The sequence below is a fragment of the Aulonocara stuartgranti genome (genome assembly GCF_965226115.1).
Source record: "Aulonocara stuartgranti genome assembly, chromosome: 4".
In the NCBI taxonomy this organism is placed as follows: domain Eukaryota; kingdom Metazoa; phylum Chordata; class Actinopteri; order Cichliformes; family Cichlidae; genus Aulonocara; species Aulonocara stuartgranti.
In genome coordinates this window covers 37,818,268-37,833,948 of record NC_138942.1, presented here as the reverse complement: position 1 = coordinate 37,833,948, position 15,681 = coordinate 37,818,268, and the positions used below count along the sequence as shown (strand labels likewise).

At 41.5% G+C, this 15,681-nt stretch overlaps 1 long non-coding RNA gene across 1 annotated transcript in view; it reads left to right on the top strand.

The window, feature by feature from the left end:
* Window positions 1–15,681, top strand: part of LOC309705063 — a 270,569-nt gene that overhangs the window by 11,159 nt on the left and 243,729 nt on the right. The gene's annotated exons all lie outside the window — the stretch shown is intronic.

Below are 15,681 nucleotides of genomic sequence, written 5' to 3'. Positions count from 1 at the left end.
CAAACACCGCTACTGCCTGTACTTTCCACTCCTAACAATAATAAACGGGCTTGTTACTTCTGCTTTAACCACTTTGTCGGGATTTATTATCTGACGTCACCACAAACCTTCAAACATTCTTTCATTAATCTTTATTTAACCAGCAACAAAATCTCCATTGAGATTAGAAAACGTCTTTTACACGGATGTCCTGGCCACGATGAGAAGCAGCAAAGTGCAAAACAATGTACAAGTGCAAGAAAAACATGTGATTTGAGCCTAAGCAGTGAGGCGTGTCTGTGTAATAATCACCAGGAGATGTGGCATAAGAGAGATACCATGTGCCATAGTCAGGGATAAAAGTGGCCCCACTTTTTTCCCACAACACCAGAATGACTGCAGGTGCCATCAGATCTTGATCTTGATTGATTATATCAAGTGAAGCAGACATTCATATAAATTTACCTGATGATGCTGAGATTCATCGACTGAATTCCACCTTCATACCAACTATGCAGGCATAAGAAAATCCATTAGACCAAAGTTTGTATTCCCATTTTCTAATATTTTATTATTACATTAAATAGCACAAGGTTCAGCTAGCTTTGAACAAAAGCAGCTGGCAGAAACATCCTCCAAAGAGCTAGGTTTGACTTTCTTACTTTGAGCACATTTCAGAGCCTGTGCTTTTTGACTTTTACTCGAGTAAATAAGTTGAACCACTGCTTTAGCTTTTACTGGAGTGTGTTTTTTAACACTAGTACAGTCCACTTGACCACTTGAAAAATGTAAAATAAATAAATAAATCATGTTTTGCATAGTTGGATCTTAACGAGGTTCCAAGTAGAGCTTCAACATGCAACAAGAAGAAATGGGAGTGAGACAAAACATATTTTGAGAAATTTATCGAAAACAACGCTTAAACTGAAACCGGCTGTTTTACACTTGATCTAAGTGTAGCCTCGCTCTCTCACCGCGGTAAAGTGAGCCGTCATTTGTGAGCCGCGGTCAAACCAGCCGCCTCCTATCCGCCGCATAAATTTCCTTGCGCTTTTACACCAGTCTTTACGGTAGCGCCTTTTCGCTTTATGTGCCGATTGAAAGCCTATACCCGCGCACACGTGCGCGCGCGCGAACAGTCGCACGCACATGCGTGCACACAAATTACAATGAAACAGCCCGATACAGTCAATACAATTATGGAAATGTCAGAAATTCATTAAAAGTCATCCTGAGTAGTTGAGGTACAACTTTCAACACATTCCTCCTCTGGGACACCTACTGTACCTGTGTGCCAGGTTTCAGCCAGATTTACTGTAAAATTACTCAGAAATTAAAGGACATTTATATGCAATTCAATACAGTCAATACAATAGAATTATGTCAATTTTCAAAAATTCATTAAAAATCATCCTGAGTAGTTGATGTACAACTTTCAACACATTCCTCCTCTGGGACACCTACTGTACCTGTGTGCCAAGTTTCAGCCAGATTTACTGTAAAATTACTCAGAAATTAAAGGACATTTATATGCAATTCAATACAGTCAATACACTACAATTATGGAAATTTCAAAAATTCATTAAAAATCATCCTGAGTAGTTGAGGTCCAACTTTCAACACTTTCTTACTCTGGGCGTCCTACCGTACCTCTGGGCCAAGTTACATCTCAATTCACTGTAATCTTTATCAAAAATTGAAAGAACAATTATATGTCAATGCTGGATGTGTGTCCTTTCAAAGTGACACTAAATAACAGAACTCAGGCACATCAGGGAATAATCCAAAAGGCGGATTTATTAAACAAAAACAACATACAAAATATCTCTAACCCATACTACATAACCTAAAAAGAAACAAAGGGACACTTAGAAGCACAAGGAAACAATACTGAAAGGGCAAGAGACACAGTCCAAACATAATCCACAACTAAAACGCCAAAAGAACAAGTCATCCCACATAGCAGACGGGTCTTGCCTGGATCTGGTGTCAAGCCGGCACTGCTGGCTGACTTCTGGCATGGTAAGATGGCACTGTTTATGTGATGGCATGCCACATTTGGCCTGATTGGGTGAATGTGACATGTTGTATAGAGCACTTTGAGTAATATGGGTGAGTAAAAAAGCGCTGTATAAGAATCAGTCCATTCACTGTCTGAACAGAGTTTCGTCATGTTACTTTTGCACTATTATGTTCCAGCACATGTTGTTATTACATGGCTTACATGGCTAAGGTACACATTAGGCTGACATCTGGGGCCAGAGCTGAAACTGTTCTGGGCCAGCACAGGGCCAGCAGTGTGTCTGCAACTGGCCTTGTGCTGGCTCATGTGTGGGCCACCTCTGGTAAACCAGATCTGGGCCACCATAGGGCCGTCATTCTTTGCGGTACGCAGGCCATGTGTAAGCACATTGTGTGGGACAGATCCAGGCCATACCAATTTTGCTATGTGGGAGGAATTATGTAAAAATAGAAACATCATAAAAATGAAAATGAACATAAAGTAAAATGTACTGAAAAGAACATCAGTATGGCCATCATTATTTGCTTGGAAAGTCTAAAGTTCCATGGCTTTGAACAGCCAGAGAACGCAATGCCCAGCTCAGAATGACTAAAAGTAACTTCTTTTAACATTCTGTCATTCTGCTTCTATATCAAACATCCACTAAAAATAGTCATTTGAAAAAAAATATTCGCCACTTTTCATCAGTTTGGGTTCCTCTGTTTATAGCAATTTTTAGAAAAGAACCCAATACCTTTGTCACTATACAGTTGTACAGTGAGATACAGAGCATCTCCTACTCATTGCAAACATGCTGGGAGGGTGGCTCTATCCGCCTTAGTGCAGCTGCTGTACCATACTGTGATGCAGTAAGTTAGTAGGCTCTCAATGGGCGAGTGGTGGAAGGGTGAGCTGTAGTCCACAAAGAGCATTCTGGCGTAGCTCTGCCGCTGTTCTAGGTGACTCAGCACCGAGTGGAGGGTGATGGCATCTTCTGTGAATCTGTTTGCACGGTATGCAAACTGGTGGGGGTCGAATTCTGGGGGGAGGTAATCCTTGGTGTGCTGAAGGACTAGTCTCTCAAAGCATTTCATGATTACCGGTGTGAGGGCCACAGGGCAATAATAGTTCAGGCTGGTGATGGGAGACTTCTTTGGTACTGGGATGATTGTGGCTGATTTTAGACAGGATGGGATGGCTGCTTCATCCAGTGAGAGGTTGAAGCTTCTGGTGGAGATGAGGGTGAGCTGGTGGGCACATGCTCTTAGCACTTTACCATGTATTCCGTCTGGACGCCTTCCTGGGGTTCACTGCTAGGAACACACATCTGACATCGTGCTCCGTTACAGTGAATGGAGCAGTGCAGGAACCAGGTGAGGATGAGGATGGGAGCAGGGCTGAGGCAGATGAATGCTGCTGTTGTGGTGTTTCAAAGCGGGCGAAGAAGCTGTTTATGTCCTCTGCTAGCTGCACACTCAGGTTTTCTGTTTTCACAGTTCTGCCTCTGTGGTTTATGATGTCTATTATTCCATGCCATGTGTTGTTGCTGGACAGGTGGGACCCCTTTTCAAGTCAGCTCGAGCAGACCTGTACAGAGCTCTGTCAACAGACCTACAGGGAGTGCAGAATTATTAGGCAAGTTGTATTTTTGAGGAATAATTTTATTATTGAACAACAACCATGTTCTCAATGAACCCAAAGAACTCATTAATATCAAAGCTGAATGTTTTTGGAAGTAGTTTTTAGTTTTAGCTATTTTAGGGGGATATCTGTGTGTGCAGGTGACTATTACTGTGCATAATTATTAGGCAACTTAACAAAAAACAAATATATACCCATTTCAATTATTTATTTTTACCAGTGACACCAATATAACATCTCCACATTCACAAATATACATTTCTGACATTCAAAAACAAAACAAAAACAAATCAGCGACCAATATAGCCACCTTTCTTTGCAAGGACACTCAAAAGCCTGCCATCCATGGATTCTGTCAGTGTTTTGATCTGTTCACCATCAACATTGCGTGCAGCAGCAACCACAGCCTCCCAGACACTGTTCAGAGAGGTGTACTGTTTTCCCTCCTTGTAAATCTCACATTTGATGATGGACCACAGGTTCTCAATGGGGTTCAGATCAGGTGAACAAGGAGGCCATGTCATTAGTTTTTCTTCTTTTATACCCTTTCTTGCCAGCCACGCTGTGGAGTACTTGGACGCGTGTGATGGAGCATTGTCCTGCATGAAAATCATGTTTTTCTTGAAGGATGCAGACTTCTTCCTGTACCACTGCTTGAAGAAGGTGTCTTCCAGAAACTGGCAGTAGGACTGGGAGTTGAGCTTGACTCCATCCTCAACCCGAAAAGGCCCCACAAGCTCATCTTTGATGATACCAGCCCAAACCAGTACTCCACCTCCACCTTGCTGGCGTCTGAGTGGGACTGGAGCTCTCTGCCCTTTACCAATCCAGCCACGGGCCCATCCATCTGGCCCATCAAGACTCACTCTCATTCATCAGTCCATAAAACCTTAGAAAAACCAGTCCTGAGATATTTCTTGGCCCAGTCTTGACGTTTCAGCTTGTGTGTCTTGTTCAGTGGTGGTCGTCTTTCAGCCTTTCTTGAACTGAACATAAGTTCCCTGCAATTTCTGAGGAATTCTACAGTAAATCTGGCTGAAACTTGGCCCAGACGTACAGCAGGTTTCCCGGAGGAGGGATGTGTTGAAAGTTGGACATCAACTACTCAGGATGATTTTTAATGAATTTCTGAAATTTCCATAATTGTAGTGTATTGACTGTATTGAATTGCATATAAATGTCCTTTAATTTCTGAGTAATTTTACAGTGAATCTGGCTGAAACTTGGCACACAGGTACAGTAGGTGTCCCAGAGGAGGGATGTGTTGAAAGTTGGACATCAACTACTCAGGATGACTTTTAATGAATTTTTGAAATAAACATAATTGTAGTGTATTGACTGTATTGCACTGAATATGAGTTTACTGTGATTTCTGAGTAATATTACAGTAAATCTGGGTAAAACCTGGCCCAGAGGTAAAGTAGGACTCATCCAGGCTGGAGAAACTGATCAGGAGGGCTAGCTCTGTGGTCGGCATGAAGCTGGACACTCTGGTGACAGTGGCAGAGAAAAGGACATTAAAGAAACTGATGGACATTATGGACAATGCTGGGCATCCTCTGCACACGGCCATTAACAACCAGAAGAGTCTGTTCAGTGACAGGTTGCTTCTCCCAAAGACAAGAACTAACAGACTTAAAAACTCCTTTGTCCCACACGCCATCAGACTGTTTAACTCCTCTCTGGAGGGGAGAGGGAGGGGAAACAGGAGGACAAAGGAGGGGGGAACAACTAAGCTGTAGTGCCTCTTCACCTCACTGTACAATACCTTGTGCAATACTTTTTGTAAATAGTCAACAGTGCAATAGACTCAATACTTGAAATGTGCAATTCACTTGTATTTTTATTTTTATTCCTATTTATTCTATTTATCCCCTTTGTATATTTTATTTATATTGTCTCTGTATTATATATGTGTGTGTGTGTGTGTGTGTGTGTGTGTGTGTGTATATATATAAGATAAGATAAGATAAGATAACCTTTATTAGTCCCACACGTGGGAAATTTGTTTTATATAATATTCTGTAACTCTGTAACTTCGGTTGTTGCTGTGCTTTTTTGGAAATCGAATTTCCCAGAGGAACCCACCCGAGGGATTAATAAAGTTCTATCTTATCTTATCTTATCTTATCTTAAGTAGGTGTCCGAGAAGAGGCTTGTGTTGAAAGCTTGGCATCAACTTTTAAGAATGATTTTTAATGAATTTTTGAATATGCAACCAGACTGTCACGATGGCTGTATTGGGCTGTTCCATTGTAATTTGTGTGTGCGCGCGTGTGACTGTTCGCGCGCGCGCGCACGTGTGCGCGAGTCTAGGCTTTCAATCAGGATATAAAGCGAAAAGGCGCTACCGTAAAGCCTGGTGTAAAAGCGCAAGGAAATTTATGCGGCGGATAGGAGGCGGCTGGCTTGACCGCGGCTCACAAATGACGGCTCACTTTACCGCGGTGCTCTCTCCTGCGCTCGCTCTCGGCTGCGTAACTAGGTTAATTGTGAATCCACCTGCATATTGATTGTTTTATACCGTTTAGGACAACTATAGAAATTTACTAAAATACTCATTGATGAAAACTTATCAAACTTTCAGTATTTACCTTTGTCATAGATTTCGATTCTTTGGTATCCTTTTGTCCTCCAGGTTCTCAAACACCGGGGAGACGCAAGGCGGTGCAATCTGCTCCTCCCTCTTTTTAAACGAGCCAATAGGAGCTGCTCACATTAAAAACAACTTTATTTAAAAAGTCATTTTACACCTGATACAAACATTTTAAAAGTCAAACAATACACAAGTTTAAAAGAAAAAAAATTATTTTAAAGAGTTTTTAAGCATATATATGAATATACAATATTTGTCAAATAATTGTCACCCAAATCAACATCATAATAAAAATATAATTAATAAAACATATAATAATGATAAGAAGAATAACAACAACAGAAACAGTTTACCTAAAAGCTCTTCTAACATTAGACTGCTTTTGAAAAGTTTCAATAGTGTCAACACACCATAGGGACAAGGGAGTTACACAGTTGAAGTGTGACTGCTTGAAAGACCCCATTCCCTCTCCTTTCCACTAGTTCAAAGATAATATAAATTATTTCTGGTTATATAATTTGAGGGCACAAGTTTGAAGAGTAACATTTTAACAGATCGGTAATATACTTCAGGAGCTTTACTGGATCTGATTAACCAAAACTTCCATCTTCCATGTAGCTAACTGTCTTTTCTCTAATACAGTAGAGTGTATCTGATCTACTAAAAATCCTCAACTGCATGTTTGCTCAAGTAAATAGTCTTAATTGTTTGAACAACCAGTAATCCTTAATTTGCAAATGCCAAATCTGGATTTTGTCTGTGTAATTCACTTTTATCTTAGGTTTTTTATTTGTATTTTTTGCTTTTCTTTTTTCTACTCTTGTGTCCGTTTTAATCACTTATTATTGCCGCTGTGACAAGTGAATTTACCTAAGAAGAATCATGAAGTCCTTATTTTATCTTATCTGAGCCTCACCATGCAGCCTACCATGCAGAGCGCTGAAAGTTTAAATTAAGTACTTTAAATGAAATCTAAAATTAAAAAGTAACCAGTTTCAAACCAGTTATTTGGAATAGTGTGCAGAGTGTTTTGAGTAACATTGAATGTTCAAAAACACCAAAGTTCCTATAGTCTCACTTGACAGCTGGGTTGTAGTGTCTGATAACACATAACATCTTCAGGTCTCAATGTGGACTTTGAGCACATTTGCTAGCCAAGGCTAAATACTGAGAGGGTCAAAAATGAAGGGTAAAGAACATCTGACTGTACGTAAGGATAGCAAAAGTGATAGACTGAGGTTGTGCCAAATATGTTAAAGTTAGGGTGATTTCTTAGAGAATGGTACCCCATGGGTGCCGTCTGCAGGTTATAAAAGAGAGTTATGTTCATACTTTCTTTTGAGTTTCTTTTTACAATTTGACTTTCAGAACTCCCTGGGTTGTGTGCAATCTGTGATGGGCTTGTTTGGAATAAATCCTCCTTTATTCAAATAACACTTTCTCAGGCTCTTCACAGAAGAAGAATCCTCACATAAGCATGTGCTACCATTTTGAACCAATGTACACATTTACCATCACTGACCCAACTAGGACCTACATTGGATGCCCACCCATATGGATTTAATGTGAGAAACCCAAGTGGGTCCCATATATACTAAACAATCTTGAGCCCATGTAAAATATATGCCCATATTAACTTAACATAACCCATATGGGGCCCACATAGACATGTTTTCAGGGTCTGACTTGCATTTTCCCACGTGTGACACATATAGTTTGACCAGGTGGGCCCCACCTATGTCATCAGTGCTAAAAAAAAATACATTGATTACCTCACTTTGCCCCACCTGGGGCACACAGCAACAGCCTATCCTTAAATGACTGTGTTTGCCCATGTCTATCCCAGGTGGAAAACCCAAGTGGGTCCTACATGTGTTTCCCATTTTGGACCAAGTTAAGTGTTTCCCATGTTTGACCCAGCTAGGACCTACTAAAAGTGCCCACTTGGGATTGCCCATATGGGTTTAATGTGAAGAACGCAAGTAGGCCCCATACAAAAAGCCCAGTTTGAGCCCATGCCCACATGGTACCCATCCAGCCCAAGCAAAAACCAGGTGGGGCCCATATATACATGTTGGCTGGGATCGTGGTGGAAGCAAAACAGCAAAGGTCAAAGGGAATTCATGACGATGTTTATGTGAAGCGTAATTTGGATCTTCTTTTGCTGCTGGTTCGGTCAATGTTGTTTGGAGAGAGATCAAACCTGCAGCTTCAGAATCAGCGCAAAAAGGGCGTGAACAACCGTTCCGTGCCGCCGGGTGAGAAAGGCGACATCTCACTGGTTCTGATCCGTCGGCGGGTCCGCGCTTTGTGTTTACGTCTTTGTGCAGAATCCGTGTTGGTCTTATTAAACCCGATTCTTTGATCCCCATGATAGAACAGAGAAAACCCGACTCAGAGCGGTCAAAACATTTATAATTCTTTATTCAATCATCTTCTGGAAGAGAGAGAGAGCCCTGCACAGCCCAAAGCCAGTTGTAGAATCTCTGACATTAGAAGCTAAACATGTGTCTCATATCGGTGTTATTGGTCCTTTACACGTCAGACATAGTTTGGATACAAACACTCCTTATATGTTACTAGTTCCTCTTTTTGTCTGGTTTCCTGTTTTTATTTATATGCTTGTACAGCTCTACACTGACTTCCTGTTTTTCAGTCTGGCTGAGCACTTAGTTTATGAGTCAAAAGTGGCCTTGCTTTACAAGCCTTTATTACTAAAATACATAAAACAATATAATCAGAAAATAAGCACTAAGAATATATGTTTATTCCTCAACAGCCTCTGTTTAAATTAAGGTGGATGAGTTGACCTGTGTTTGGTCACTTTGCATCAACCAAGAGCCAACAACAGCAAACTAAAACTGCTCTGAAAGCTTTTATAGACTTTAATGAACAGATAATACTTTAAGAAACAGCAATAAAAAAATGTTTATCTCAGGGTCGGGCTCAGGTCACTGCAGGGTCTTAGACTCCCTCCTCTCCAGGCTGTATTCTCTGTAAATGTCTCCAAAAGCTCAGTTTGCTTTGCTCACAGGCTTTGATGTTGATCACTCTCCTCTGATTCTGTCCTTCAGAGCAGCTGGGAGACGACGTTTCTGTTCACTACTGCCAGGAGAGCTTCCTGCCAACCACATGACTCAGCTGGTCTTCTAACAATGGAAATCCACTTGTTTTCAGGGTATAAAATAACCAGGGGTAGGGTTCTGTTGGTTGCCAAGTTCCACTTTCATGTTTAGTTACTTATTATGGTATTTCCACCACAATAACATCTTAGCACTGCAAAACCTGATCTGACAGCCTTGAGTTCATTTGCTTAGCCATGGTCTCTGTGGCCAGTTCAGCATCACCAGATGTTACTTTTCTCTCTCTTTTTTTAGCTAACCGTTTAATATAAAACATCCAACTTGTATAGAAAGAACTGGAAAAGAAAGCTCACTTTCTCTGGTGTGATGGCTGGATTAACACGTGAAAGTAAAAATATGAAGAATTGGTGCAGAAACCTCTTTCAGAGTTCATTCTGGATCCATGCCACCACGCTGTCCGCTGGCGCTCTCTCTGATTGGAAATGCTCGTCCAATGTTCGTTTCCAATCACACACTCAGTGTTCCCACACAAGCGTGGTGGTGATGTGCTCAGACCGGTCCTTTCTGTGCCTCAGTGTTTCCTGCCGGTGCTTCAGTGTCCTCAAAGCATGCTTGTTAGTTTAAGCACTCACTCCTCTTTTCTTTTAATGCCACATTTTAATCATCAGCACTTTTCGATGCATTCAGATCACTTCATGTGGCTCACATCCATGGTCACAGCAGAATCAGAGTTCAGCTTGCAGTTTATTTTTTACATGTTGTCTGTATTTCAAACGGCGAGATCTCTGCAAGCATTCGGTCTTAGATTGAGAGAATACATGAATGAAATGTTTTCCCCTAAACAACACCTGAGCCTGTCCACATTTACCTTTAATGGCAAACTCTTCTGTAACAAACCTCCTGACTGACTTTCTTCACTTCCTGTCTGCTCCATTTAATGTTTTGTGACATATGCAGCAGAGTTCAAAGGTCTGTGACCCCCAGCCTCACCTAACAAGGACTTCTTCTTATCCAGGTCTCCTAACTAGCATCTTTTAAGACCTTCAGTGAAAGTTGGTGTATTTAAAATGAACACAGAAGCTTAACAGCACACAGCCATGTCAGGGTGGGACCATTGTTAGTGAACCATGGAGGGTGGAGGCAGCAGATTTACCCACAATCCCCCGCCAATCTGTTCCTCTGTAACAAAGCAGCCCAGCGTTATGTTGCCTGGAGGCTCTCCTTATCGAGGTCAGAGTGACACTGACACTTCAGCAGTGCTCAGCCCAGCCTGTACAGCTGCTTTGTCTCCTGAGTACAAGTCAGGTGAGTAAAACTCTCATTTGCTCATTAAGACCACTGCGACTGTCTGCGCTGATATTCATTCACACACGTAATCTTTAACAGCTAAAAGTCCAGGAATCCAGAAGAAAAGAGTTCAAATTAATCATGTCTTCATTCATTAAGAGTGTGGAAACATGATCCAAAATCTGGGTGTTCCTTTGTCATTACACAAAGTCTGAATCTCTATATCATATGTGTGTAACATGATATTTTCCATAGCTTCAAACTCTGACAGTGTGAATCAGTATTCGAGATGTGTGGTATCATTTAAATGTTGTGTTCATTTTAAGCGTACAGGGCTCACACTGAGAGCAGGTGAGACAGGACCCAGCACAGTAATCAGAGTAGCTGGTGGCAGTGGTTGGGTGCTGTATCATGTAGCTGCTGTGAGATAAAGCACAGTGTTTGTAATCCAATCCTCCCCAGCACCAGCACATGCTGCTCGAGTCAGTTTGAATCGTGAAAATGAGAGAATGTGAGGATGATAAAGAGAGGAGGTGTCAAGAAGTGGACTCCTGTGCTTGGTGTGTGACAGGATGTCTGAGGAGTGGAAAAGTGTACTGATGCTCGTTATCCGTAACAAAGGTGAGAGCTGTAGTAACTAAGGGCTGAAGCTGAAGAGACACCATGAAAGTACCAGAGAGAGTTGTTGAAGAAAAGCACTGCAGACGTGACGATGCTGGATTGTGCTGATGGAGGAGGACAGATGGAGCTTCACTGTGTCTTTGTGGATCAGAGGAAGCAGATGAGATGCTGCCAAGAGAGGAACTGTGGTGCTGCATGAGGAAGTCATGAGAGGGTGGTGAGGTGTGAGTGGACAGATGGGTTCAGATGAGCAGCATACATTGGTCAGGTCTTCTTCCTCTCTCCATCCATGAGGTGTAGAGGCTTCAGATGTTCTGCTCCTGACACTGACCATCTCTCTATTTCCAAAGCAATCTGCATCCTGGCTTTGATGTCATGTAACATCATGCATAAATGAAGATGATAAGGGAACGGGTTTCCATGGCAACTGAACTTCCCATGTCCTCCAAACTTCACACCTTCATCTCTACATTTACCCCAGTTCTCTTTTTATGTACTTCCCAAAGTGACCTTCGGTGCAGGCACACCACAGAGGTTTACAGTGTCTACGTCTCCGTAGCCCAGACTCACTCAAGATGTCAGCTATGCACTGGGAGGCCAGGCGACGGCAGACTGCTCTGGACCGCAGGATGGCCCGAGACAAGCAGCCGGTGAGCAAGCAGCTATCTGCTTTCTAATAAGGAACCAGACATAAATGTTCACTTATGAAACTTTCAGTGTTTTTAAATATGAAATGACATCAAGTGTAACCAGAATCTGAACATTTTTCATTACGTTGGCAACATCTCCAGATTGTATATACTCGGGAAACTAATTAGATCCTATCACAAACCATCCATCCTCTTCCACTTATCATCAGGGTCACAGGAGGGCTGCAGCCTTTCCCAGCTACCACAGAGCGAGAGGCACAGACGACCATTCACACCCACAATTTACAATCACCAATGGACCTAAACCCACTAACTGCATGTCTTTCACCATACAGGTCTTTCATTAAGTTTCAGTGCTCGTAATACTTTGTCCTGCTGACTGATCCATGCCAATCCAAGTTTGTCAAGGCTTCAAGTCAGGAGCTGTCACACTTTTAGTTGGAAGTTAGAGAACTTCAAATCATTTCTCCAACTCTCTGGCTCATCCATTACCCTCCCTGTAACACATTGTTCTGATGATCTGAGCACTGAAGGCAGACTTTCCTCAAACTGTGACATATTCTTTAAACTGCAGATGAGTTCAGAGTTGGCTATTGTGTCCATCTTTCTCTTCACAGTTGGTGCACATGAGAAGCTGTGCTGACACCAATGCAACCAAATCAAATGCAACACAAGAAGAACGAGGTAGGACCAGGCTTTTAACTATCACAATCCTCGAAGTACAGCTCGGGGGGTTGGTGGGGTGGGGCAGCGATCCTCTATATTATCTACTTCCACTTATTGATCACCCAAACACCCAGATTGAGTTTTAGTTCATTTGAAAGCCTGATGCTTAGTCTTGTCCAGCCAAGCTGGAAAACTGAAAAAACAGTTTTATTTGTTATCATCTCTAAGCCTAATCCTTACTCTGAGTTTTTGTCTGATTTCTCAAACTTCTTATCTGATTTATTGCTCATGGAACAAAACACTGGGAGAAAAACATGTAAACAGGAAGGTGAGACGAGACAACACGGAGACAGAAATATAACTAAACATAGCAGCCATAACCAAGTTTAACTCAATACTAACTAATAGAAAACTAAAACATTATAACACAGAAAAAAACACCATAAACTCAAAAGCTGGGTCAAATGGCCCAGAACCACGACAGTTATTAGACTCAATTGGTTTCTCTCAAAATGTAAAAGAACCCACCCACCACTTTAATCACACTCTAGATCTTGTTTTAACATATGGCATAGAAACTGAACATTTAACAGTGTTTCCTGAAAACCCTCTCCTGTCTGATCATTTCCTGATAACATTTACTTTTACAATAATTGATTACACAGCAGTGGAGAGTAGACTTTATCACAGTAGATGTCTTTCTGAAAGCGCTGTAACTAAGTTTAAGAATATAATCCACCCACTGTTATCATCTTCAATGCCCTGTACCAACACAGAGCAAAGCAGCTATCTGAATGCTACCCCAACAGAGGTTGATTATCTTGTTAATAATTTCACCTCCTCACTACGTACGACTCTGGATACTGTAGCTCCTGTGAAAACTAAGGTCTCTAATCAGAAGTACCTGACTCCGTGGTATAATTCTCAAACACGTAGCCTAAAGCAGATGACTCGTAATCTGGAGAGGAAATGGCGTGTCACAAATTTAGAGGATCATCATTTAGCCTGGAGAAATAGTTTGCTGCTTTATAAGAAAGCCCTCCGCAAAGCCAGAACATCTTACTATTCATCACTGATTGAAGAAAATAAGAACAACCCCAGGTTTCTCTTCAGCTCTGTAGCCAGGCTGACAAACAGTCAGAGCTCTGTTGAGCCAACCATCCCTTTAACGTTAACTAGTAATGACTTCATGAACTTCTTCACAAATAACATTTTTATCATTAGAGAAAAAATTACCAGTAATCATCCCACAGATGTAATATTATCTACAGCTACTCTTAGTACCATTGATGTTAAGTTAGACTCTTTTTCTCTAATTGATCTTTCTGAGTTAACTTCAATAATTACTTCCTCCAAGCCATCAACGTGTCTTTTAGACCCCATTCCTACAAAACTGCTCAAAGAAGTCCTGCCATTAATTAATTCTTCGATCTTAAATATGATCAACCTATCTCTAATGATCGGCTATGTACCACAGGCCTTCAAGCTGGCTGTAGTTAAACCTTTACTCAAAAAGCATCTCTAGACCCAGCAGTCTTAGCTAATTATAGGCCAATCTCCAACCTTCCTTTATATCAAACATCCTTGAAAGAGTAGTTGTCAAACAGCTAACAGATCATCTGCAGAGGTTTATTTGAAGAGTTTCAGTCAGGTTTCAGAGCTCATCACAGCACAGAAACAGCTTTAGTGAAGGTTACAAATGATCTTCTTATGGCCTCTGACAGTGGACTCATCTCTGTGCTTGTCCTGCTAGACCTCAGTGCAGCGTTCGATACTGTCGACCATAATATCCTATTAGAGCGATTAGAACATGCTGTAGGTATTACAGGTACTGCACTGCAGTGGTTTGTATCATATCTATCTAATAGACTCCAGTTTGTGCATGTAAATGGAGAGTCCTCTTCACACACTGAGGTTAATTATGGAGTTCCACAGGGTTCAGTGCTAGGACCAATTCTGTTTACATTATACATGCTTCCCTTAGGCAGCATCATTAGAAGACATAGCATACATTTACACTGCTATGCAGATGACACCCAGCTCTATCTGTCCATGAAGCCAGATAACACACACCAATTAGTTAAACTGCAGGAATGTCTTAAAGACATAAAGACCTGGATGGCCGCTAACTTTCTGCTTCTTAATTCAGATCAAACTGAGGTTATTGTACTCGGCCCTGAAAAGCTTAGAAATATGGTATCTAAGCAGATTCTTACTCTGGATGGCATTACCTTGGCCTCCAGTAACGCTGTGAGGAACCTTGGAGTCATTTTTGACCAGGACATGTCCTTCAACGCACATATTAAACAAATATGTAAGACTGCTTTCTTCCATTTGTGCAACATCTCTAAAGTTAGAAATATCCTGTCTCAGAGTGACGCTGAAAAACTAGTTCATGCATTTATTACTTCCAGGCTGGACGACTGTAATTCATTATTATCAGGATGTCCAAAAAACTCGCTGAAAAGCCTTCAGCTGATCCAAAATGCTGCAGCAAGAGTCCTGACAGGGACTAGAAAGAGAGAGCATATTTCTCCTGTTTTGGCTTCCTGTTAAATCCAGAATTCAAAATCCTGCTCCTCACATACAAGGTCTTAAATAATCAGGCCCCATCTTATCTTAATGACCTTGTAGTACCATATCACCCTATTAGAGCACTTGGCTCTCGCTCTGCAGGCCTACTTGTTGTTCCTAGAGTATTTAAAAGTAGAATGGGAGGCAGAGCCTTCAGTTTTCAGGCCCCTCTTCTGTGGAACCAGTTAAAGGGAGTTTTTCCTTCCCACTGTTGCCAAAGTGCTGCTCATAGGGGGTCATTTGATTGCTGGGTTCTTCACTGTATGTATTATTGTAGGATCTACTGTACAACATAAAGCACCTTGAGGCGACTGTTGTTGTGATTTGGCGCTGTGTAAATAAAACTGAATTGAATTATCTGGCATCTGAATGATTTATGACAGGCCACACACAGGCTGCTCTACACTCTCACATATCAGAACCCATTGATGTAATGCTTTCTTGGCAGTGGATAACAAAGGATTCATCATTCACTGCCTCATTCTCTCCCTTGTCAGCCATTCGTTTGGCTGAGATCATTCTAAGGGCAGCAGCAGCAAGTTAGCCATGTGGTCAGCTAGAAGCACACATCATTTTTTCAGA